Source organism: Aethalodelphis obliquidens, unplaced genomic scaffold, assembly GCF_003676395.1.
Source record: "Aethalodelphis obliquidens isolate GAN/ISIS:26980383/991018 unplaced genomic scaffold, ASM367639v1 scaffold118, whole genome shotgun sequence".
NCBI lineage: Eukaryota > Metazoa > Chordata > Mammalia > Artiodactyla > Delphinidae > Aethalodelphis > Aethalodelphis obliquidens.
The window spans coordinates 351,741-377,297 of NW_020838062.1; the positions used below are offsets into that span (position 1 = coordinate 351,741).

The 25,557-nt window shown below is 52.3% G+C and overlaps 1 protein-coding gene and 1 pseudogene across 2 annotated transcripts in view; both read left to right on the plus strand.

Annotated features, from left to right (window-relative positions):
• The first annotated feature begins 571 nt into the window (after positions 1-571).
• Positions 572-1,631, plus strand: LOC113615506 (spermatogenesis-associated protein 17-like; annotated as a pseudogene).
• A 10,244-nt stretch (positions 1,632-11,875) lies between these two features.
• Positions 11,876-25,557, plus strand: part of LOC113615480 (mastermind-like domain-containing protein 1) — an 81,801-nt gene continuing 68,119 nt past the window's right edge. For both annotated transcript variants that reach the window (XM_027097937.1, XM_027097938.1), the window contains exon 1: positions 11,876-12,103. The gene's annotated coding sequence lies outside the window, so the exon portion shown is untranslated. The remainder of the gene's footprint in view (positions 12,104-25,557) is intronic.

The window sequence follows — 25,557 nt, forward strand, 5'->3', positions numbered from 1 at the left end:
GAAATCCAGCGGCACCCAGTCTAGTGGGGAGGTGGGCGGATCCGCAGTTACAGGCCAGGGCTGTAAGGACCCACCGGAGCAGCAGCTCACCCGCCAGAGCCAGAGGTGCTTTCTGTAAAAAGGCAGCCCCTTCTCCTGACCTTGGGGAGGAGGGGCCGTGGTCCGTGAAGGTGACACAGGCGAGAACGAAGGCTTCAGCCGAGGCCTGATGGCTGAGAGGAGTGGCCCAGGTGAGGAGGGAAAGGACGGCCCTCTGGTCCGCGGGAATACGGAGTGCGCGGCATGCAGGTGTGAAAGAACAAACCCGGAGGGCAGTCCGTTGAGACAGAGGATTATTCGCAAGCCTTAAAATCAAAAGGAATTTGCCCTGCTAGGTTTCAGACTTTCCTGGAACCCGTGGTCCCTATTTTCCTTCCAATCTCTCCCTTTTGGAATGGGAATGGCTATCCTCTGCCTGTCCCGCTGTATTAGTCAGGGTTCTCCAGAGAAACAGAACCAAGAAGAGATGATAGATAGATACACAGATAAGAGAAAGAAGAGGAGATTTATGATAGAAATTGGCTCACACAGGATGGAGGCCAAGAAGTCCCATCCCCCAGATCTGCCATCTGCAAACTGGAGACCCAGGAAAACCAGCAGCACAATTCAGTTCAAGTCCGGAGGCCTGAGAGCCCGGGAAGCCAATGGGGTAAGTCCCAGAGTCTGAAGGTGGGAGAACCAAGAGCTCTGAAGCTCCAGGACAGGAAAAGATGGACATCTGAGCCCAAGAGGAGAGAGGGAATCCACCCTTCCTTCACCTGTTTCATTTGGGCTCTCTATGGATTGCATGATGCCCAGGCACACTGGTGAGGGCAGATCTCTTTGCTTAGTCTACTAATTCAAATGCAAATATCTTCCACAAACACCCTCGCAGACACACCCAGAAATAAGGCTTTACCAGCTCTCTGGACCTCCCTTAACCCAGTCAAGTTAGCACATAAAAATAACGTTGGCCAGTGTCCTTGTCCCCACGGTGAGCCACAGCCGCCCCCCACCTCTGCGGGAGACCCTCCAACACTAGCAGATTCCAGGTAGATACAACTCACCGTTCAGAAAAGGTCCTGATCCATGGGAGCTGCGGTTACAGAAGGCAAAGCCTTTAATGCACTGAAGACCTAAAGTGAAGCCGGAGCACTCCGTCAGCCTCGGCAGCTGACTGGCTTGCCGAGTGCCTGGTCCTTTCCTCCGTCCGGAATTCTGCCACCCATTGATAGGAAACAATGTCAGGGACCCTTCTGCGATGTCTCTGAAGTATGGGAACAGGGCTACAAGCCTCTGGAACCGACGCTGCGAGTGGCAGAACCGATCGATGGGCTAAATGGGGCCAGAGCACAGCTCCAGAGACAGGAATGGACTCGAAATGTGAATGACATAGGTTTTTGCCATTTTCTTTCTACCATAAAAATAAAAAGTATGTCCCGACAATGCATTTATCAAACAAGTATGGTCCTGACGCTTATGCAAGTCAACATTTCCGAGATGAAAATCCTAAGAAATGGATCTGTGACAAGGATTTCCAAACTGTATTGCCATCATTTGATCTCTTCTGAAAGTATGGAAAATTGTATTCAAAAGCTGGACAAATTGTATAACGGTATGCATTTTTGCCAAAAGGTACTTCAAAAAATGCTATAGTAAATAACAAAAACTCAAATGAGATTGACTTAACTATCAAGCATTTTTTAAAATCCATGCTATAATAATAGTTATATGTAATACAGCTCCATATATTTCTTTCCTTCTAGTCTAATGGTTTGCAACATTCAAAAATCATGGATTTGGGGGCTTCCCTGGTGGTGAAGTGGTTGAGAACCCACCTGCCAATGCAGGGGATACGGGTTCGAGCCCTGGTGCGGGAAGATCCCACATGCCGCAGAGCAACTGAGCCCGTGCGCCACAACTACTAAGCCTGCACTCTAGAGCCCACGAGCCACAGCTACTGAGCCCGCGCGCCTAGAGCCCGTGCTCCGCAACAAGAGAAGCCAACGCAATGAGAAGCTCATGCACCGCAACGAAGAGTAGCCCCTGCTCGCCACAACTAGAGAAAGGCCCGCGCACAGCAACGAAAACCCAACGCAGCCAAAAGTAAATAAAAAACAAAAAATCCAAATCATGGATTTTGTATGTCAAATTCCTTCTCCAAAATGAACTCAAAGTAGAACTGAAAATTACCTGAAGTACCCTCTCTCTTTAAATTAATTAATACAGTAAATAAATAGTTTTACATAATATAATGAGAAAGTATTGATGGTGTCCAAAAGCTAAAATATTTCTCATTGCTGTATAGATACAGTATAGTTTAAAATACTATTATACTCCAAAAAAAGAAAAGAAAAGAAAAGAAAAAAAAATACTATATTCAATATGTGTGTTATTTAAAGTGCGAGGTGCCTTTAGGGGATTCCAAATAAATAGCGTCTTGGGTCTCTGATGACCAGTTTACAGACTAGAGAAGAACAGAGGTACCCACATACAATTCAAGATCACAAAATAAACTCTCAATGAATGCTGTATTTAATTGCGAAGGCGCTTTAGAGTAGAGAAGTGATTATAATCAACGAGAGACTAATAGGAGGTATTCTGACATCAGCCAAACTTAAAGGAGATATTGGATGAAGACAGAAAAGATTACTACAGTTGAAGGAAAAGAGGCAGGAATGAGAAATTAGGCTAGTTAATTCCCCAGGGGTCCTCCCACACCAAGAACCAGGGGAAAGCTCTGGTCCGTTGGAAAGAACACAAAGCAGATGCAAGCAACTACGTTCCTTAGGTTTAGTTAGTATTGTCTCTCCCACGTTTATAACTTTGGATGCTCCAACTGGAAGTCAGTATGTCAAATGTAGATAGAAGTGACCACCTTTGAACTCCTCCAAAGGAATACATGAGGGGAAATATGAAATATTCTGAGCTAATGGAGAAACATACATATAATGCCAAGTGGAATTCCAGTTTCAAAGGTTTATAAAATAAGTACCATTACCCATTGGAGCATTTATGTAGTATTTGTGACTCACAGCATGAAGCAGTCTAAATAAAAATTTTCATATTTGTGTGTGATTGAAGATTTTAATTCAAAGATACATCCTGTTCATAATGGCCAAAGGTTGAAAACAACTTGAACACTTCTTAGTATATGTTAAGTTAAATAAATGGTAAGACACATGAAATGCAATACTATGAAGACATTAAAAATGTTAACATGGATCTTTACCTATTAATTTGAAAAAATATCTCCAATATATTTCTAAGAAAAAAAAGCTGGATTCAAAGGAAAAACAAAATAACCTTTACACCCATCTTGGAAGCAGATAACTTGTTGCTTGGTTTCACAAGTGAAGAGGAATTTTGGCCCAGGATGAACGATACCCTGAGTCTCACCGATACCTGATTTAGATGACCCGTGGATGAGATTTTGGACTGAGAGTTGATGCTGAATTGGGTTAAGACTTTTGCGGGAAAATTTATCCATGAATTCCCCCAGATTAGGAACCCCTTGACTAGATGCTCTAAGGTCTTCTAAGCTCTATGATTGGTTTCACTAATTTTTAACAGTAAACAAAGAAAGAAAAGGAGTAAACCATTTTGAGTTATGTTTATGTCGCTTGCATTATGGTTTTCATTCTAGAACAAACTAGATTCTAAAAGAATCCTAGTTGGAGCAAAACCCACAAGTTTCTTCTCTAAAATGTGACAGATACTCAACTATACTCCAATAAAAATTAATTAAAAAAAATAAAATGTGACAATCTGGAAAAAAAAAAAAGACTTTTGCGGGTGTTGGGATGGGATGTTGGATGTATTTTTCATGTGAGAAAGACACAAACTTTGTGGGGGGCCAGAGGGCAGACTGCGATGGGTTGAATTGTGTCCCATAAAAATTCATATGTTGGAGTTCTAACTGCCAGTACTTCAGAATGTGACTTTATTTGGAACTAGAATCACTGCAGATGTAATTAATTAAGTTAAGGCGAGGTGATACTGCTGTAGGGTGGGGCCCTAATCCAATACTGCCTGTGTCCTTATAAAAATGGGGAAATTGAGACAGAGGGCGTGCAGTGAAAGAAGAAAATGTAAAGCGACACAGGGAGATGATAGCCATCTACAAGCCAAGGAGAGAAGCCTGGAACATAGCCTTCCCTCACAACCTTCAGAAAGAACCAAGCCTGCCCACACCTTGATCTCAGACATCTGGCCTCCAGAACTGGTAGCTAATGCATTTCTGTTGCTTAAGCCCCCAGACCGTGGTACTTTGTTATGGCAGCCCGAGCAGACTACGAGATTTTGGTATTTGGGGGCAGCGACTTTTCCCTGAGGGTAATAGGGAGCCATAGAAATATTTTGAGCAAAAGGGGGGAATGAGGTAAAGTGTGTGTTCTAGAAATTTACCCTAGCTACTGTGAGGAGGATGCACTGGAGTGTGCGAGACCAGAGGCAGGAAGAACATTTATGACATGTTGCTGGACTCTAGACGAAAGTGGTTGGCTGCCTAATATAATAGTGATAATTAGTAGTTGCAGTACACTTATTTTTACAACTAACACTAGCCCATCACTTCTGTTGCGCCAGGTGCTTTCACATGGATTATTATGTTTAACTCTTACAACAAGCCGATGAGACAGGCGCTGTGGTATCTCCATGTTGCAGACTAGGAAACTTGCCCCAGGCCGCACAGTAAGCAGTGGGCCTGGGATTTGAACCGGGCGGTCTGGCTCTGATGCCCGCATGCAATGGAATGTTGGTAAGTGTCCCTGATTTGCGGCATTTGCCCATTTCTGTGGTGTAGCTACTCCCACCACGGCCAATTTCAAGCTACCAAGAGTCATCAACAAGTTCATAAAATCGCTAAAGATGTAGCAGTCCTTTCTCACGAGCTGGCGCAAGCCAGCCAACTAGCAAAGCGCCAAAGCGCCGGGCTCAGAGCTGGTAACATGCGAAGAAGTGCGTGTTCCTTCCCAATCCCCTGGTGAGCTTTGCCTTAATGGGATTTTGTGGAGGCTGCTGGGTCCCAGGCCACCTAGGACATTCGGATCTCGGTTTCACCGGTGAGTAGCTGTGTGATCTCAGACAAGTTGCTGAACGTCTCTGAGCCTCAGTTTGCTCAACTCTGAAATTAGTTCTTATGAGGCTTCATTGAGCCCACGATGTGAAGCACAGGGACTGGTGTACCCAGAGTTTGGGCTGCTTTTATTGTTAAGATGATCGTGTTTCCAAACGTAGAACAGCGGGAACACGTTGTCCGTTTTTTGTCCCCCACCCCCACCCCACCCCCGCTGACGTCTGCCTGGATAGCATGCCTGCTCGATGCTGGGCTCCGGCTGGTTCCCTGGTGTTACGTCATATTAACCTTCTGAAAGGTTGTAGTGATGGTGCAGCAGTAGCCTAGCTGGTTGCTAGGACAGCCACAGGCCTGGGTTTTGTTGTGTGTGTGTGTTTTTTTCCTAATCACAAAATTGCAAATGGTCTGAAGGGTCCTAGAATAGTGGATGGGGCCTCTTCCCATGTGGGGCCCGAGTCGTGCCTGTGCTATTGGAAAAAAATGTCATTGCATAAAGAGTAATAATTAGCAAGCCATCTGCATACTTTTTTCTATATAAAAGCTCTGACAATGTCTTTCAGTTGTGTGTATGGTGCAAAAGGAAAACTGGCAGCCATCTGGATTTACGTTAATTCCCTAAATTATTTCTCCATCTCTGTTTCAATAACCATTTCCCGTCCTTATCTATGCTTTGATGATATTACCTGTGGCATTCTGGAAGTGGCATTTATGGTAAGCAAGGAGCTGCAGGGGAAAAATTGACTTGTAGCCACGGCTTTCTGGTTTCATGGTGAAATCAATGCAAGCCATTCTACAGCCCTTTAATTAACTGCTCGCTTGCTAATGAGGGCTTTTTTCTTAAAGGTTCCTATTTTTTAAACAGTGAAGTCACCAGGAAATTACAATCAATATTTTAACAATTTCCCATTTGTTTCCATTGTGAGTCTTAAAAATTCCTACCGCCACCATCGTCCCTGAGAAAATTAAAATTGTTTCAGAACATGGTGAAGAGAAATGATTCAACTCGAAATAATACTTCAACTCAAAATGATTTCCCAGTGGCTCTCGTCCACCCCCCCAGGGCAAAATGCTACGTGTGCTCCGCAAGTGCCCCAATCTGGCTCGTCACCTGGCACAGAATCACCCTTTGCCAGACATATCAAAACACTCACCGTTTGCCCAGTGTCATACAGGGTTCCGACCCATGTGCAGGCCTGGGCTTTCATCCTAACACGTTTCACCTGAAAGTCAACATCTTTCATTCAATACCTGCCTCCTGTCTTTGGGGGTGTTTGGGGTATATAACAGTAGCCTCTTCTCTGAGGACAAACATCCTATGGGCCAGGCGCCCTGCCAAGGGTGGTCCCGTACAGAGAGGGTTGCAACTCTGACTGCACCCCAGTAAGGCAGGTCCCACTATGACCCCATTTGACAAAGCAGACACCCAAGTCTCAGAAGCTTATACAGCTGGGAGATAGCAGATCCTTACAGCACAGCCTCCCAGGTCAAGTTGTACTTCCTCCGCGTGGGCCAGTCACCACCCTGGGACTCCCCACGGGCATTTGTCTGTCCAGGTGCCTGTTGCTTGTGGCCTCCAGTCTGCTGGGGTCAGAAAACACTGGTCATCAGGCTTAGGACTCTATGCAGCGGAGGAGTTAAGAAGCCCTGAGCGGATGCTCCAGGAGCCTAGGGCTCAGAGCCTGGGCTGTGGGGTGTGGCCTCTGCATGGTGGGAAGAGGGGGGGGGGCGCATAGCTGCAGGGGGCCAGGAGCCAGGGGAGAGGCCGGAGGAGCAGGTGGAGGGGTGACCTCCAGGTGGGCACAGCCAACAGCCTCTGCACGTGCGCAGCAGCTGGGAGACGGGTGGGAAACGTCAGGTGTTGTGGCGAGCCCTGCAACGTGCATCACCCCACTTCTTCCCTCTGGGTCCAGATTCCGTCATTTGGAGGGCACCCTGAACCCCCCTTTGCCCCAGCCATGGGTCAGCAGTGAGTTCTTCAGGGAAGCTTTGGGGGAACCCCAAACGTCTCTGGTAAAATAGTGAAACGGGAAGAGCTTAGGGCAAAGGCCTGCAGAGTCAGAGAGGTACAGACAGGCTCGTGGCTGGCGGAGCGAGGGAGGGCACCAGTGCCTGCTGCAACTTGGGCCAGGCTTCACGGAGGAGGAGCCTTTTGAGATGAGCCCTGAAAGTCAGGTGGGATTTTGACAGGACAGCTGGCATTCTAGGCGTGGGAAATACATAAGCAAAGGTAGAGAGGCCAGAAGAACCAGAGTTGTTCGATGTCCAATCAACAGTCCAGCCGGGCAGGAGGCCCAGAAGCACGTGTGGAAACACCAGGAGATGAATCTGGACACGGAGGCTGGGGCCACCTGTGGAACACCAGGCTGAGGAGTTGGGATTTAGAGCTGTGGGCAGTAGGGAGCCACAGGAGGCTTTGGAACAAGGGTGTAACGATGAACGGTGCAACTGGATGTGTGTTTCTTACTGGCACTCAGCGTGCCTGTTCTCCATGGGCCCCTACCTGTGCCGCACACAGAATTCCAGAAGCTGCCCAGTTAAGGTCCCAACATCGGTCACATAAACTTGGGAAAACTTCGTGTATGTTCACAGGACTATGCCCATGAATGACAGGTGGCTGCTGACTGTTTTCATATCTCTTGAGCTCCAGGTTTGGGTCAGACCAAAGGCAGGGCCCACACTGGCCTTGGCATGGTGCTCCTGGACCCCCATAGCCCAAGCCCAAGCCTTTGATTGGCAGCTGGGCACCAAAAGGGCCAGGAGATTCCCCCAGGAGAAGGGCAGCCCCTGGAGAACCTGTGGGATTCCTTTCCTTGCCTGGAGCCGCTGTGGAAGCAGCCCAAGCTTTGAGGCCCAGTTGCTTACTGCTCGGCCACTCTCCAGCTGCTTGACCCAGGACATGCCCCTTAGCCTCTCCAAGCCTCCCATTTCCTCATCGAGAACTCGGAGATGACAATGGCTAACACCACAATGGGTACATGGACTCATGCGGGTAAAGTACATGGTACACCTTGATCCATGGAGGGAGCTGTTAGCGCCAGACCCGGTCCACATTTGGAGTGACAAAAGGGTCTCACAGCCAGTCTACTCACTGAGAACAAAGCCCTCACCCTCACTGTCTCTGGCCTCCTCTCCCATTTCTCCATCAAACTTGGAATACCCAAGGTGACAACTAGAAGGGAACCTCTGTTTCCAACAGTAACTGAAAGAATCCCAACGCATCTGGGCCACAGTGCCCCTTGGTGACATGACCTGAGACTGGTTTCATCACGTGAATGCAAAGCTCTTTGCCTGACCTCCATCCTTCTTAAGGACACCACGAACCTCCTGAAAATGTAATGACAGCTATGGGCCCCTTCCCCAGCGTATGTGTACAATCCTGTGGCCCCCAGAGTTTCCTGAAAACTTCCAGGAAAATAGAATTCTACTAACATTCAGTGAGCAGATATTCCCTGCCAGGTACCGTGCCAGGAGCTAGGAATACAGCAGTGAGCAAAACAGACACTGATCGAGGCCCTCTTGGGATCTAACCTATAGAGGAGGTCAGCTAGCATTAAGTACTAAAGAGAAAACAAAGCAGGGAAGGGGAGAGGAAGCGCCAGAGATGGGTGTGGGGCTTTGAATTGTTACATAGGTTGGCCAGGTGATGGTTGTGTCAAGATGAAAGGAAATGAGGGAGCTGGCCCAGTGGATATCTGGGAAAGTGCATTCCAACAGAGGGAACAGCCAGTGCAAAGGCCCTAAGGAGGGATGTGCCTGGTGTGTTGAGGAAGAGTCAGGAGGCCTGGAGCAGGGTGAGAGCGAGGGCAAGAAGGATGATGATGTCATCCAGGTGTGGGGATGGGGGCATGTCTGCTAGGCCACCAGAAGCACTTTAGTTTACAGAGGAGCTGCTGCAGGTGCTCAGAGAACAGAGACCTTACTGGGGTGGGGAGGGAGGATGAGGGAGGTAGGAAATGGCAACCTGTTAGGTGGCTACTGGAATAATCCAGGTAGGAGATGCTGATGGCTGAGCCCAGAGGGTAGCAGTGGACGTGTGTGGGGGGGGGGCGGGGGAGAAGGCTGGGAGTGTGGATGCATCTTGAGGATGGAGACAACAGAACTGTCTGCTTCTCTGGATGTGGGGTGTGAGCAAAAGAGAAAAAAAAATGAGAGAATTCAGCCTGGGCAATTTGCAGGACGGAGCGTCATGGACTCGGGTGGCAGGCCATGGGAGAAGCCGGTTTCAGAAATGTTCAGGAGCTCAGCTCAGGCTGCGTGTGGCTCAAGATGTCCGGCAGCCATCCAGGTGGTGGTGCGAAACGGGCCGTTCATCCTCTGGCACAGGTGCGGCTGTGATCTCACAGGCTCCCAGGACCCACGGGGGGAGTGGGCATCACCCGCTCCGCTGGGGAAGCAGACGGGAAGGGACATGAGGGTGGAGTGAAGGTTTCTGGGAACAGATCCCCATTTTCCACCGCAGTTTGAGGCGGGCGGGAATCAAATTTTAAAAGCACTGGGCCATGCTCGGTAATAGACACAGTTATTCCTGGTTCCGTTTTGTTTAATCCGATTCTCTTCAAGACATGAACTCGCCCTCGGCCCGCGGGAAGCCGGCCGACACGAACTCGCTCTAGGATGACCACCCCCCTCCCCGCAGTAGCCCAACAGGCCGGGGACGGGGACTCCATCGCGGCCTTGTCGGGAGTGAAGGTGAGGGCTGCGATCAGTTCAGTCACCGGAGAGCAATACCCTCTCCTGGCCGCTGGCCTTCTCCAGGGCAGCCCCGGCTGGGCCCGGCCAAGGTGGATTCCTACCCAGCAGCCCCGCTGAGCCGCGGACCCCCGCCGCGCCCGCTGGGCCGCGCTCGCCCCGCTACCGGGGCCGCGGAGCAGGAGTCCGACACCTGTGCCCCACGGTGGGGCCCGGACGCCGCTCCTCAGTCAGGAAACTTGGGCAAACGCTCAGAGGCAAGCGCCCGGCTCCGTCGCGCCTACGCAGCCCACGAAAGGACTTCGCTCGGTTCTGGGAGGGGGCCCCCGCGCTTCCCGCGGGCCGAGGGCGTGGGCGTGGAGGGAAGGAGGGGCCGCGTGGGCGGTTGGCCCACCCCTTTATTCCCGGCCCGCAGCTCGGCCGAGTGTGACCAGATGTGCTGGTGACAGGTCGCTCCTCAGAGGTGCAGGCGGGAGCCCAGAGCCCGCTCTGGGGCTGCTGCGCTCGGCGCTGCTGCTGTCGGACCGGACGCGGCGTCCGCGAACTGAGCTCGCTCCCTGCCGCCGCCCGGGAAGTGCAGGTTAGGAAACGCAGCCCGGTTGGGGACCCCGGAGGAGGGGCGCGAGCCAGCCCCCGGGGAGACGGGGAGAGGAGCCACCGGCCTCCGCGCCCGGGCAGAGGGAGGACGGCGCGCTCCGGCTCGCCGCCGGGCAGCTCACGAGGAACCCGTGTTCCTGCAGAAGCCGCAGGTGTCTGCCCCGGGATAACCCCGCGCTGCGAGAGGCCAGGCCGGCCCAGCTCCCGCGGGGGCTCCGCCGGCCCGAGGCCAGAGAGGCGGGAGACTGGCTGGCGCGCCCGGGCTCCTCGGCGGGCGGCACAGACAGGGTCCGCACCTGGGCGGGGGCGGGGGGCGGAGGAATGCAAGGAGGAGGAGGGGGCGGGGGCCCGCCGGGCGGAGGGGGGCCGCTAGGCCAGGAGCGGGGCGGGTGCAGTTCGGCAGTCGCCACCTGAGAGCCCTGGTCCCCACTGCCGTCACAGCGGGTCGCCTTGGCCGTCTGGGCGGGAGCCAGCGGGCAGACGCGGCGGCCGTGAGACCGGCGCTCCTCTGCCCGCAGCCGTCCGCGGAAGGTGAGCACCCTTCCGGGGCGAGGGGGAGGAGGCCGGGCCGCTGCTCGAGGTCGGTCTCTGCCGAGGACGGGAAAAGGGGGAGGGGGGGATGGAACTGGCTACTTGACGCTGACACCCCGGTCCGGATGACGATCGGGGGTCCTTCGGGGAGCTGCCATCTCTCTCATTCTTTCTCTCGCCAGGGCCTCTCGGGGATTCGGTCCCTCCCTGTCTCTCGTCTCCCTCGGTCTCGGTCCGTCTGGAGCGCTCTCCGGCCCTGTCGCCGGTGAGTGCTGGCTCTCCCGCTCTCCCTGCTCGTTCCGCGTCCGTCAGGGGCGCGCGCCGCTCACCAGCTCGCTCGGCCCAGAAGCGGGAAGTCTACCTGCCGTGAGCCGGCTTCCCGAGCGCGCGGGGCTCCGCCTGCCGCCCTCGGGCGAGCTCCATCCGCTCGTGCCCGGGGGCGCACGGCCACCCCGCTGTCGCCTCTCGCCAGCAGCGCACCGTCTAGGCGGGCCACCTGCCACCTAAGGCACCGACCGCCTCCCGCTGCGTGCGGAGCCCCCGAGGTGAGTGTGCGCGTGCCCCTTCCTTCCCTCCCGCTGCTGCCCGGCTGCCCTGGCTCGAGTTGAGTGGAGAAACGAGGCAACCGCGGCGAAGCCAGCCTGCGGCCGCTTTCCCTTCCAAAGAGTGGCCGGAGGGCCCGGTAGGCCCCTCGGGCGGCCGCCGCGCTTCTGCTAACCCCGGCCCCCTCCGGGCCTGGAAACTCGGCGTTTCGGGGCTCGGGGCCGGCGGGGTCGCGGGCGGGGCGGCGTGGCTTCCCCTTTAAGGCCAGAGCCGCTCGTCGCCGCGAGTGTGAGGGTGTGTGAGTGTGCGGCGTGCGTGTCTCCTCCTCCCCGAGTGACACAGCAGTGAGAAATGCCTATCAGTAACTTAAACCCCCGAAACTCCACCTTCCGGGCGCGCGGCGCGGAGCCGGGCGGTGGGAATGGAGCGAGCAGATTGAGGCCGCCGCTGCAGCGCCGCCGGCATGAACTTGGCTGCGAGCTGAAGCGGCCGGAGGCGGGCGGGCGCGGGGGCACCGGCCGCTAGCCAGAGGTGATCTGCAATCGGGCCGGGCCGCTCGGCGGGCGCCGGAGGCCAGACTGCCCGCGCCGGTGGCCGCCCGCCCCTCGGGCACTGCCCCCGCCGCCGCCGCGGGAGCTCCGCAGCACGGTAAGGCTGAGGGCGGGCGCGGGAGGTCCGACTGCTCTGGGGGCGCCGGGCTGCACTTGTGGCCCGCACTTGTGGTCCCCGTCGCGGAGAAGCGGGGGCCCGGGGATACTGAGAGCCGGGGGACCCCGAAGTTTGCTCCGAGCACACGGCCCACCTGGCGCTGCGCGTGGTCGCCCCCTTCTCGGACTGGCTGGGCCGAGCTCAGCGCAGCTCGCATCGCCCGGGACTGTGGCCTGTGCCTGCACCCCGGCGCCCGCCGGGCGTCTGGAATCGGGTAGGGGCAGTCGAGTACCGAGAAGGGAAGGCAGAGGGGCGCGGGCCACGAGGGCTCCCCCGGCCGCGCCGGGCTACCGGGAGGCTCCCGCTCCGACCCGGCGCACCCCGGGCCGCTCGCAGTCCGGATGCCACCGGCGACGCTGCCTTCGCATACCGGCTCCCAGAGCTCGGGCCAGTCGGCAGTGGGCGCTGGGCGCAGGATTTCCCCCAACCCCACCCGTACCCAGTTTGCCGCCACCGAGCGGGAGTGTGGAGTGTGCGCGCGCCGAGCCCGCCGCCTTTCGCTCCCTCCCCTGCCAAATTCTCTGGAGAGCAGCCCTGAGCAGAGCTGGCGGCTCGAGGCAGCCCCGACTGGGCTCCTGCCCGGAGCTCCCAGCGCCCCCGCGCCCCGAGCTCCCAGGCCTCGGAGCGGCAGCACAGCCCGGCGCCCGGCGCCCGGCGCCAGCGAGGGCGGGCGGGAAGCCCCCCGGAGCGCCGCCAAATACTTTTCACGGCCAGTTGGCTCGGCCAGGCTCCGTCCCGATGCAGCGTGTCCGAAGCCGCTTGGAAAGCTGGCCATACGGTCTGATTTTGATCCGTGATTAAATTCGGACTGAGCAGACACTAATAGGATTAGCTTGCAGAAAACTGCCCTGAAGTCGTCGGAACCTGAGCAAACAGACGCACTTCGGGCCGGGGGCTTCGCCCCGCCGCGCTTCTGCAGCTGGGTGCGGCCGAGCGGGACACCCCGAGTGTGGGTGGGAGTGTGTGCGCGGGCGGGAGCACAGGATGGCTGAGGGAGGTGGAGAGAAGCGACTCCACTTGCTGGGGTGGCTTGTCGTTTTTTGGCAGCAGGAGGAATTCTCCCCCCCCCCCCACCGGCCCCAGGGCGCCGTCCCCACGGCGAACGTGCCCTTTGCGGGTAGCCAACCAAGGCCAGCTCCGGGACATTGTGAGGGCGAGCGAGCTGGGCGTACGAGAGGCGGCCGCGCTGAAACAAAGACGCAAAGTCTCCCCGAGCCTGAGCAATTTCGAAAGAGTTGGTTGGGAAGAGGGCCCGAGTCTCCCGGGGGAGACCCCCGCGGGGATCGCGCCGCCCCCGCCGGCCCGGGCCCCGCGGCCGGGCGATCCCGTTCCCAGGCTGCGGCAAGCCGGAGGGCAGCATCGCAGCGGGGCAGCCCAGCCCTCCGCAGGCGTGGGCCGCCTCCCGGGTGCCCACGGGCCGGGTGGTGTCGGCCTCGCTCCCGCTGGGGCTTCCCGGCCGCCGCCGCCGCCGCTCGGGGCTCCCGGAGGCCGCGCAGCTTCTTCCCCCACTCCACCTCTTCTTGTCTTTATAGATTCCCCCCTCCCTCCCACCCCCGCCGCCGTTGCTGCCGCCGACAATCCGCTTTATAAAAAGCCCCTTTGTTTCCCTGGAGGCTGGAGAGAGGGAAGGGAAAAGGGACGCAGAGGCAGGGGGCGGGGGCGAGCCGCCCGGGACAGGAGGGCAAGTGTAGGCGGTGGGGAGGAGGCTGGGTCTCGAATCCCCTCCGCAGGAACCCCAGAAGGCGTGGGGAGCCCCCGGCTCCTGGCGCCTGCAGCGGGCCCGGCAGCCGGGCGGTGGACACCCGGGGCCCCCGCGGCCCGGACGGCTGGGCTGGCGGCTCGGCTAGCGGGCGGGCGCGGAGGCCAGAGGCGGCGCACGCTCGGCGGGTTGGGCAGACGCCGCTCGCCGCTGCGCTCGCCGGGCGCGGGCATAGGGGGCGCTCTTTCCTCGGTTTCGCTTTGCAGCCCGCGCCCCTCGCCGCCTAGACTCAGGGCGGCTGTCGCACCTGCCGGTGGCCAAGACGACGGCTGAGACGACGGCGGCGACTCTGAGGCTAACGCCACCCCGCGGCTGCGCTCCTCCCTCCTCCCGCGCCCTCCTGCCACCCCCAGCCCCCTACACAGGGGCTCAAACGCTCCGCGGGGCCTCTTTGTTTGCACGGAGGGAGGGCGTTGGAACTGCCACCTCCGAGGTTCGTGTAGCTCGGGCAGGCGGTAGGGACGAGGATGCACCTCCGGAACGTGCGTCAGCCTACCGCCTCTGACGGAGCCAAGGCCCTGCACTTGGGGGTGTCCGGGACCCACGGGTTCCCGGCACTAGCTGGAGTGAGGATTCAGCCGGCCCCTATCCCTTACACCTGCCCTGCCCCCCAAACTTGCGGGAACTCGGACTTGCGCGGAGGAATGTTAAACATAATGTTTGGAGTAACCTTTAGCCAGCCTGTCGGCCTGGCCGGCCCCGCCCCCGACCCCCGGACCGGTCCGCCTCTCTACTTGTAAAGTTTGTTCGGAAGGGGAATACTGACAATAAGAAAAATTGACAAATAAGGAGAAGTGGGCGGGGCCCAAACTCGACTGGTAGGTCTCCTGAGCGAAGTCAAATTCCTCCCGGTCTCTCGCCAGCTCCACCCCCTCTTCCCATTTAATCTCCCGGCGACACAGTGTGTGTGCCTTTTCACATATCTTTCCCCTGCTCCGCTCTCCTCCGATCTCTGGAGGGTATTCGTAAGTGCTGGTCGAACATTTGTTCTCTGGTCTTTGGAACAGAAGGAAGCGTTAACTCCCCCCCACCCTCGAAACACACACATCCCAACTGCATCTAAAACCACAAGAAAGTACTCAAAGGGTAAACTGTGGGCTCTACCTTCTCCTCCCCCTTTGTGCTTCCCTTCTGGAACACGATCATTGGAAAATAAAGCTGCTGATGTGCGAGATGGAACATATGGTTCCTCCATAAGAGAGAAGCTGAAATGGCCTTGAACCTGCCGGACAGACCAGCTGTTTGCTGCCAGCCAGAGCAGCTAATCAGCTTCTTCCCCTTAAAGTAACAGCCCTCTTTGCTCTTGATGACCAGTTTGCATATTAAATAGGATATTCTCCAGAGGAGAAACGTGATGGGCTCCTATATTGCCTTGTGCTTTGGTAGTTCTGCAAAGCTGGTCCCCTGCCCTGAGGGCTGCCTTGGCCTCACCCCACTCGTGCCTCCAGCGTTTGAGTGTGTTTCCTTCCACACTGATGTACTAACGTTGCCCAAAGTGGAACCTGGGAAGGAGGCGGGAAAGGGGAAAGAGAGCCCGGCTGAGAGATTCCCAGATGCCCAGGAGGAAGTCTCTGTTTTGTTGGTACTGGCTTTAGAAAAACTAGCAGTTCTCTCCCCAACCCTTAAAAATATCACAAAGAGCTGCAGCTCTTCCTTATAAGATCTGCTTAAAAATCATCCTCTTCCGGCTGTGACCATTTTCAGTTTTCCTTCAGTACAGTGTGTTTGAGAAGGGGGGGGGAAACAGTTTGGCATTGGAAGAAGAAAGGCTTGAGGAGATACGAGGAAATTCCATGTTAGGAAATCATTAGCAAAGGGTGACTTCGTCTGTTTTCCTGCCACTGACGCTGACAGTGACACAGATGTGTGGGTTGAAACAGGAACGTCATTGAATTTTTAAACTCAACCAGAAAATAGCCTGTTGCTTGGGTGGGAGCGGGGCCATACATTCACTGCATCTTAAGGTAGGAGATTTACTGTTGTTGATTCTTTTCACTAAGGAAAGGGATTTTGTCAAGCTTAGCCAGCACATTTAATATCATTTTTTCCCTTTTAAGTGGATCACCCAAAGGCTTAAAATGCACCTGTTAATAGATCAGCCCTAGGAAATCAACTGCTGTCTGTTTAGGCTTCTGAAATGGGCAGAAACTGACCTTAGGCAAGTGGTCCTTCTGACGGTAGAACCACTCTCCTCCTTTAAGGGGGCTTCCTATCTGCAGTAAACTTTTTTACGATTCTGATTTTTTCTTTCTGCAGCGCTGCATCGGAGAGATAATTAGCCTGGGAGCTGGGAAACTTGTGTTCTAGAACAGTCTCCCAACTAATTAGCACAGTGGTCTTGGGCAAGTCAGTCCTCCCTCCTTGTCCCTCTACCACCACGACCTCGGAGTCCGAGTCCCTTCCAGCTCTGACATACTGTGATTTGTGAATGAAATAGTCATTTTCTGGGAAACTGAAATGCTGTCGGGGATAGAAGCTAGATAGATAAAGAAATGGGACTGAGATTTTGAGGGGCAGCGAGAAGAGGGAGGAGGAAAAAAGGACAGAAGGTCAATCCAAACAACATGGAAGTCGAAACTGTTCCCTCTCTGTATCTTTCACCCATGTGAACATCTAACCCAGAAGCCTGGATGGTGGAGGCTGGGAAGCGACCCTGAGGGCTTCCTGTCCGGTACCCTTAATCCGGTGGTCTCAGGACCTACTGACGGCAGGCCTTCTCATCATTGGGTTGGTTTCCAGATAACGAGATCCAAACTCTCTGAAATTAGACTGGCATGTTTCCAAAGGACTCATCTAATATAGAACAGATTTGCTGCTTTGCAGTTATTCAGCAAAGGTTTCAAGGACAAAAAGGCCTTCCCTCTCCACACATGTGCCCCACTGGAGTATATGGGCTCTGAACTCACTGCTGAACCTTTTCTTCCTAGACCACCTGGGTATTTTTTAAAAATCACATTACCAACCTGGAGGACGCAGCAGCCATGCAAGGATCTGCCACTGTCCTGCTTCATGTTAATATTGATTTTTTTTTTAACGGATGGGGGGGGTAGACATTATGAAGGAGGACCTTTTATCCTCTGAGCTCTTTAGCAATTATCTTGCTGCCATAAATGTTGATACACATATAATGGATGTAACTAAAAAATCTCCTTATCCAAGCAGAAGAGGCTGAGTGTTTGTTGGAGCAGATAGAATGCTGAGAGTGTGAATAGACCGACCCAGATGTGCTGGGGAGGGAGATAAACGATGGGGGAACAGGAGTCAGTTACTATGGATCAGCACAATAAACCAATTCCCATCATACACCTCTCACAACGCCAGCCACCGACGTAACCTAGGCAGCAGCAGTCAACTGTACGGCAGGAAAGGAGCGTCACGAAGCTCAGTTGGAACAATCTGATTTTTCAGACATTGAGTCCTGAAACATCTTCCAGACTTTGAGAGAGAAACTTCATAAATCTGTGTGAACCTGACGGGGTTTTATGGCAGTGTTTATTACTTGTTTCTGTCATCACTGTGTCATCATTTCATCTGCAAATGTAGCAAAGGAGGAACAGCGGGGAGCCCTCGGGCAGCGAGTCAGGGGCGGGTCACTGTGGGGATGAGGGGCGTGGCTTGTGTTAACACTGTTTACCTGGGAGGAGTTCGATGCACAGTCCCAGTGGGGTCCTGCTCACAAATGACCAGCCTGGGCGACTGAAGCCCCAGGAGCATTTTCTGCAGGGGGAGAGGATGGAAGCAAAAAGAGTTGGGTTCCCTCCCTCCCCCACCCCATTGCTTGCTTTCTTCTCCCCATTCACAGAACCTCTCCAGTTTCCTTAGGGCCTCAAGTCCCCCCACCTAAAATCTGACCTCTTCATGATTTCCAAAGCAATCAGATTTGTCACAGCCCAGAAAGCTCCCCCGGAGTGAGGCATAGCGAGGGGCTTTGCTGACTGTGGGCTCTGCAGAGTGAAGGCTTCCAGAGACAGGGCTTAAGTCCCGCCCCGGCTGCCCTCTGACCCTGGCGCACACAGTGCCCCTTTACATACAGCCCAGTCCCAGCCTCGAAGTGGGGTCCCAGCCACTTCCCCTCCCCGTGTGCCCTGCTGCTGGCTCTGCCCAGTAAATAACCATCAAGTGCGGTTTGGGAAATGCCACTTTCTTAAGGCTGGGGGTTGTTCCATGAGGCCCAGAGGAGGATGGGGCCGATCGTGGGATTTCATCACGTGCTTCCCCCTTTCCTCCACCTGTGGAAATACCTGGACTCGAGGCCACAGGGACACAGTTCTGCTGATTCTAGAAGAAGCCACTGGACGCCGCGGGGCCTGAGATAGTGAATGGCATCTGCGTCAGAAGGGCCTGGTGGCCCCGGCTGGTGCCTCCCCTCTTTGGAGGGCAAGTGTGGGCCTTTGGGAACTGGAGACAGGACAAAAACCAAGTCAGGTCACCCTGAATGATTGGGACAATCTCAGGTCCTCTGTCCAGTTGTCCCGAGTCCCCCTCCCCCATCCTTAACAGTGCTTTTCTGTTTTGCCCAGCGTTTGAACCTGAAACCCCCATGTGACATGGAGGGCGAGGGGAGAGGATCCAGCTTTGACTTCTTTTTCGCGGGCCCAGTAGCCAGCTGACCCGAGTTCCTGCACAGAGTGGGCATAGACGAACCAAGGCACTACATATTCAGATGCTGAAAGAATTTTCAAGCTGCAGGAGTAAAGCCCTGTGACTTTACAAGAGAAAAAGTAGGGCCCAGAGAGGGGGCCCGACTTTCCTGAGGAGACACAGTGAGGGGAGCCCTAAGGAGATAGAACTCCGGTCTCCTGCTCTCAGTCAAGTACTTGGGTCCGGAATGCCCACTTGGCGCCCATGCTGTGGGCACGCGGGCTTTCCTTTTTGAGGAAGAGCAGGTATGACAGGAGATGCAGCGCGAGGAGAAGGACCAGGTTTAATTGTGGGGTAATGGGATTTGCCCTGGATCAGTGTGTGCTTTGCTTAGCATCGTTAGGATGGCGGAGGGGCATGCTGGCATCAGAAGCCAACGCTTAGAACCAGTTGAAATCGGAGGTTGTAAATGAAGGATCAGACTGGGGCTCAGGCTTTGGTGCCTCCGAAAGGCGTGTGTCACGTCTTGTTGCTGACAGAGAGCTGGGCCGCCAGCCCCTTGGAGGGCTCGGCTGGGTGGGCTTTGTTGGCAGTGGCGACGGTTGTTTAGGCTTTGCTCTTAATGAGATCTCAGTGTCAAGATCTGTCTCTGGAAGTTGCAGCGCCGACCTCGGAATTCTAAGTGGGAGAGTAGTTTCGGTGCAGTTGCCGGCGTCACACGCTTTGCGTGTCTAATTCTCAAAGACTGGCGTGCGTTATGCTGGGTTTGGGGCGGAGGGAGTTCCTAAGCCGCTTGTCTGTCAAGGATTAATTTAACCTCTAATTACTACATTTTCTTCGCAGTTTGCTGCACAAACATGTTGTAACAAAAGCTCAAAGAAGTATGCCATTTCCTTTCGCCGCAGCTCTCCAATTCGTCTGGGGGGGATATGGAGTCAAATCGGACACACTTGGTGTTAAAATAATGGTGCTGACATTCGAATGAAAGTGAACGATCTGGTTGTTTCTAGTGACCCCCCAGCGATGGGGTACAGAGTATTATGGTTATATGCTATGATTGTATATTATTATCGTGGTCCTCGCAGGCCTCAAAACGAGCCCTGAAAATATGGGAGAGTGTCGCCACATCAATCCCACTGGGGCAGCCAGTACTCCCGACACGTGGCCCGTGTGTTGTCTTTGGAGCGTGACTAATGCCCTGCACTGGAGGCCAGCCTGGAAGCGCTTCCTGCCCGCTAATAGGGCAAGGTGGCGAGGTCTGGACCCTCAGTAGAGGTGAGGCCATTATCAAATTGGAGCCTCCCGAGGGCCTGCTCCCTAGGCAGAACCCGTTCAGAGCGCAGCGACAGTGAAATTGCAAGATTAAGCTACAGGGATTCTCCAAGCAGGCTGTTCTCCCTCCTCCTCCCTGTGCCCCACCCCCGCCAGAGCAGCAGCCTTCCCCAAACAGCGGCAGCGACTGTGGCAGTCAGAGGCCCGTTTCCCACCCCGGGGTGGCTGGAAAGTCTGGCTTCTCAGAGCCGGGGCAGGAGGCCTTCGCGGCATCCTTTGCTTTCTCTTTCCAAGTGCACGGAAATAGACTTGTGGGATGAGAGTGCCGAGCTGGTGAGCCAGTTGTGGGGCTTTGCCTCCCGGCCTGGCAGTCGTGGAGAGCCAGACTCGTACACTCTCGCACACGCACCCCTATCTCAGGAGCCCAGAAGCATGATTGCTCTTCGTTTCCTCCCACAAAGGAGAGGCACTTTGCCTTTTCGAGCACGTTTTGTCCCAGGAGTCGAGAACAAGATGCTGACATTGTTTCTCTTAGTATCCTCAGCCCATCCTTTCTGCAAGGCGGGACCCAGATAGAAAGGGCTAGGTCTGCAGCCCTTGTTCCCCCCATGGCTGAGGACAGGCTGCCTGGCCTTTTCAGTCATGCCTTGGGGTTGGCCCTCTGCAAAATTCTGAGCAAACTCGTTTGGGTTCAGTCCCCCCATTTTTCCCTTCCTGGGTCCTAGACCTGTCCCCTCGCCCTTAGCTGCAAAGGCACCATCCTCAGCCCTGTGTGTCTTAATGTGACTCCCTTACTTGGGAGAATCTGGAACCTCTGACTTGAATTATGGTAAGTAAGGGTTTGCCATGCCGTGGAGAGCATGTGCTCTTCAGTGCTCGGGTAGGAGGGGTTCAAGGGTTAGGGAGGGCCTCTGGGCCCCCCCCCTCCCCAAGTGGCATCATGCCCACGTAAAGCTGGTTCTGTCCATGAGATTGGAACACGGCCAGGCTCACCTGGCTGCCAAGCCTCTTCTGAGCTTGGTTTCAGGGAAGCCGACCTTAGCTGGTCTCCTGATTCCTGTCTCTCTGGAGCAGGGGCAGCTCTGTGCCTTTTGTGGGTCACGGACTTCTTTGCGAATTATATGCAAAGTTGTGTCTAATTGCAGGGGCTCATAGATCCTTCTAGAAGCCCATTCATGGTTCCCTCAGGGATCCTTCGAGACAGGTTAAGAACACCTCAGCATGGTGCCTTGGGCTGTGCCAGATTGCGGGGTCACCGCTGGTTACCACACGGGCAGAAACGCTGTGCTGTGGTGGGAAGAACAGTGCGCTTTGCCTTTGGTGCCTGTTGACCAGCTGCGGGATTTTAATCAAGTCCGTGAAATATGAGAAGGCTGGCCCCGCCCAGTGCAATGGCATCGTGGGAGATTCCAACTAGACGGTGTTGGAGAGACCGTCTTGCAGACGGCAAGCTCGGCCACGCTCTTGGGTTGCTGACTTACCATTTGGCCTGTGAAATTAAACAAAAGAAAGGCAGGTCTCTTTTGAGGTGAACAGTCCTTTTGTCCCTTCTTTGACATTACGACCAGCCTTTGACCAACAGCTGAAGCCTGTGCGCCTGGAGCCCGTGCTCTGCGGCGGGAGAGGCCACGACAACGAGAAGCCCGTGCACTGCTCGCTGCAACTAGAGAAGGCCCGTGCACAGCAGCGAAGACCCAACGCAGCCAAAAATAAAAACAAATGAATAAATAAATTGAAAAAACATACCCAAGGTGAAAGAACTTATGCCAATTAATGATGTGTCATGGATACAAGAGTGAACAAAACAGAAAAAACCCTCGTGGATGATAGTCTAGTGGGGGAGACAAACAATAGGCAAGATTAATAAGTAAAAACTATAGTATGTTTGAGGCAATGTGTCTTGAAGCAAAATAAATCAGGGAAGGGAGTTGGGGGACGTCACGTAAGGGTGCACTTTTTTTTTTCCTCCTTAGGAGGTACTTTATTTTTTTTCTATTAAAGTATAGTTGATTTACAATGTTGTGTTAGTTTCTGGTGTACAGCAACTATTCTTTTTCAGAGGCTTTTCCACTGTAGTTTATTACAAGCTATTGAAGATAGTTGTCTGTGCTATACAGTAGAAACTTGTTGCTTGTCTATTTTATATATGTTAGTTTATCTGCTAATCCCATACTCCTAACTTATCCTTCCCCCACCCTTTTCCCATTTAGTAACCATTAAGTTTGTTTTCTATGTCTGTGAGCCTGTTTCTGCTTTGCAAATAAGTTCATCTGTATCATTTTTCTAGATTCCACATATAAGTGATATCACACAATATTTGTCTTTCTGTCTGACTTATTTAGTATGATAAGCTCTAGGTCCACACATGTTGCTGCAAATGGCAATATTTCATTCTTTTCTTAACGGCTGAGTAATATTCCATTGTGTATATATACCACATCTTTATTTATTCATCTGTCAGTGGGCACTTAGGTTCTTTCCATGTCTTGGCTATTGTAAACAGTGCTGCTGTGAACATTGGGGTGCATGTATCTTTTCAAATTAGAGTTCTTGTCTTTTCTGGACATATTCCCAGGAGTGGGATTGCTGGGTCATATGGTAGCTCTATTTGTAGTTTTTTAAGGAACCTCCATACTGTTCTCCATAGTGGCTACACCAATTTACATTCCCACCAACAGTGTAGGAGGGTTCCCTTTTCTCCACACCTTCTCCAGCATTTATTATTTGTAGATTTTTTGATCATGGCCATTCTAGCCGGTGTGAGGTGATACCCCATTGTACTCTTGACTTGCATTTCTCCAGTAATTAGCAATAGTGAGCATGTTTTCATGTGCCTGTTTGCCATCTGTGTGTCTTCTTTGGAGAGATGTCTATTTAGGTCTTCTGTCCATTTTTTGATTGGGTTTTTTTTTTGATACTGAGCTGTATAAGCTGTTTGTATATTTTGGAGATTAATCCCTTGTTGGTCACATTGCTTGCAAATATTTTCTCCCATTCCAATTCATTTTGTTTGCAGTTTGCTGTGCAAAAACTTTTAGTTTAATTAGGTCCCATTTATTTATTTTTGCTTTTATTTCCATTACTCTAGGAGACAGATTCAAAAAAATATTGTTGCGATTTACGTCAGAGAGTGTTCTGCCTATGTTCTCTTCTAGGAGTTTTATGGTGTCATGTCTTATATTTAAGTTTTTAAGCTATTTTGAGAGTTTCTTTTTGTGTATGGTGTGAGGGTGTGTTCTAACTTCATTGATTTACATGCGGCTGTCCAGCTTTCCCAACACCTCTTGCTGAAGAGACTGTCTTTTCTCCATTGCATAGTCTTGCCTCCTTTGTCTAAAATTAATTGACCATAGGTGTGTGGGTTTATTTCTGGGCTCTATTCTGTTCCATTGATCTATGTGTTTGTTTTTGTGCCAATACCACACTGTTTTGATTACTGTAGCTTTGTAGTATTGTCTGAAGTCTGGGAGGGTTATGCTTCCAGCTTTGTTCTTTTCCCTCATGATTGCTTTGTCAATTCTGGGTCTTTTGCAGTTCGTATAAATTTTAGGATTATGTGTTCCAGTTCTGTGAGAAATGTCATGGGTAATTTGATAGGGATGGCATTAAGTCTGTAAATTGCTTTGGGTAGTCTGGCCATTTTGACAGTGTTAATTCTTCTAATCCAGGAGCACAGGATATCTTTCAATTTCTTTGAATCATCTTCAATTTCATTTATCAATGTTCTATAGTTCTCAGAGTATAAGTCTTTTACCTCAAGGGTACACTTTTAAATAGGATGGCCAGCAAGGACCTTGAAGCGAAGGTAAGATCTGAGCAAAAACTTGTAAAACCATTTATCAGCTAGGCCAGTTCTGCCCACTAGAAATATAATGCAAGCCATAAGTACGAGCCACACATATACAATTTTAAATTTTCTAGTGGCCACATTAAAAAAGTAAAAAAGAAACATGAAATTAACTTGAACAATATGTTTTATTTAACCCAATCTATCTAAAATTATGATTTCAGCATGTAATCAGTCCAAAAAATGTTGAGATATTGTACACAGTTTTTGTTTTATGATGCTAAGTCCTCACATTCCAGTGTATGGTTTGCACTTACGGCACATCTCAGTTCAGACTAACCACATTGCAAGCGCTCAGTAGCCACATGTGGCCAGTGGCTACCATAGTGGAAAGCACACAACTAGACTATTCAAGTTAAACGTTCTCATTTTAGCAGGTCACTGATGAACTGTACTTTATAGAGTGCTTTCTTTGCTGACTGGGCTGAAATTATTTAAAACAGATAATATTGCTAGTCATCATTAACTTACATAAGTTTTTTCACCATGGGTATTTAGTAGCCTTTTATATCTTAAGTCTCATATGTCTACTGTCCATCCATCCATCCACCCATCCATCCATCCATCCATTCTCCAAATTGGCTCTACTGGAAAGGAGCCTTCTGATTCTCAGTTTTTCTGCCTCGTGGTCTGGGTTCTGAATGCGGACCTAGAGGGAGTTCAGTGGACCAGCTGGTGTCCGCCACACTAAGCCGGGTTTGAGGGTCATTGGAGACAGGTCGTTTGTTGGGAAGAGGCTCCAGTTTTGACTTGAAATTTATCAAAACATCAGTTAGCATTCCCGGAATGCCTGTGTGTACCTGATACTCCTGTCCCGTTGCCTCTTGTAAACCCATGCATCAACTGTGAATATTTTCTAACGGTTGGCCCTCTGGCCTCTAGTCTACACTATCTCTCTGGTGGGTTAATTGATCACTTCTAAGCTTCTTAAATTTAAGTTTTAGCTTGACATAAATTCAGACTTCAAGAAAAGTTGGGACTTCCCTGGTGGCACAGTGGTTAAGAATCCACCTGCCAATGCAGGGGACACGGGTTGGAGCCCTGGTCTGGGAAGATCCCACATGCCGCAGAGCAACTAAGCCCCCGCGCCACAACTACTGAAACCCACGTGCCACAACTACTGAAGCCCATGCACCTAGAGCCCGTGCTCCGCAACAAGAGAAGCCACCACAATGAGAAGCCCATGCACTGCAACGAAGAGTAGCCCCCGCTCACTGCAACTAGAGAAAGCCTGTGTGCAGCAGCGAAGACCCAATGCAGCCAAAAATTAATTAATTAATTAATTTTAAAAACCAACAACGAAAAAGAAAAGCTGTAAGAATAATACAAATAATTTCTTTTTTCTTATTTTTTGAATTTTATTTTTTTATACAGCAGGTTCTTATTAGTTATCTACTTTATACATATTAGTGTATATATGTCAACCCCAATCTCCCAATTCATCCCACCACCACCACCCACACCCCTGCTTCCCCCACCTTGGTGTCCATAAATTTGTTCTCTACATCTGTGTCTCTATTTCTGCCTTGCATACCAGTTGATCTGTACCATTTTTCTAGATGAGTTCAAATAATTTCTGAATATCTTTCTACTCAATTCCACAAATATTAACATTTTACCACATTTTCTCTGTTTATCTACTCCCCCCTACACACACACACGTGCACGCGCACACACACACACACACACACACACGCACATACATTTCTTTTTCTAAATTGTGTGATAATACATTGCAGACACAATGCACTTTTATCTCAAAACACTTGAATGTATATTTCCTAAGAATAAGACATTATCTTGCATAAGCACAGAACGTTGATCAAAATCAGGAAGCTAACATTGGTACCAGTCTAATCTAAAGACCTTCTTCGGATATTAGTGATTGTTCCAATAATGTCCTTTATCACAAAAGAAAATTCAGGATTATACGGT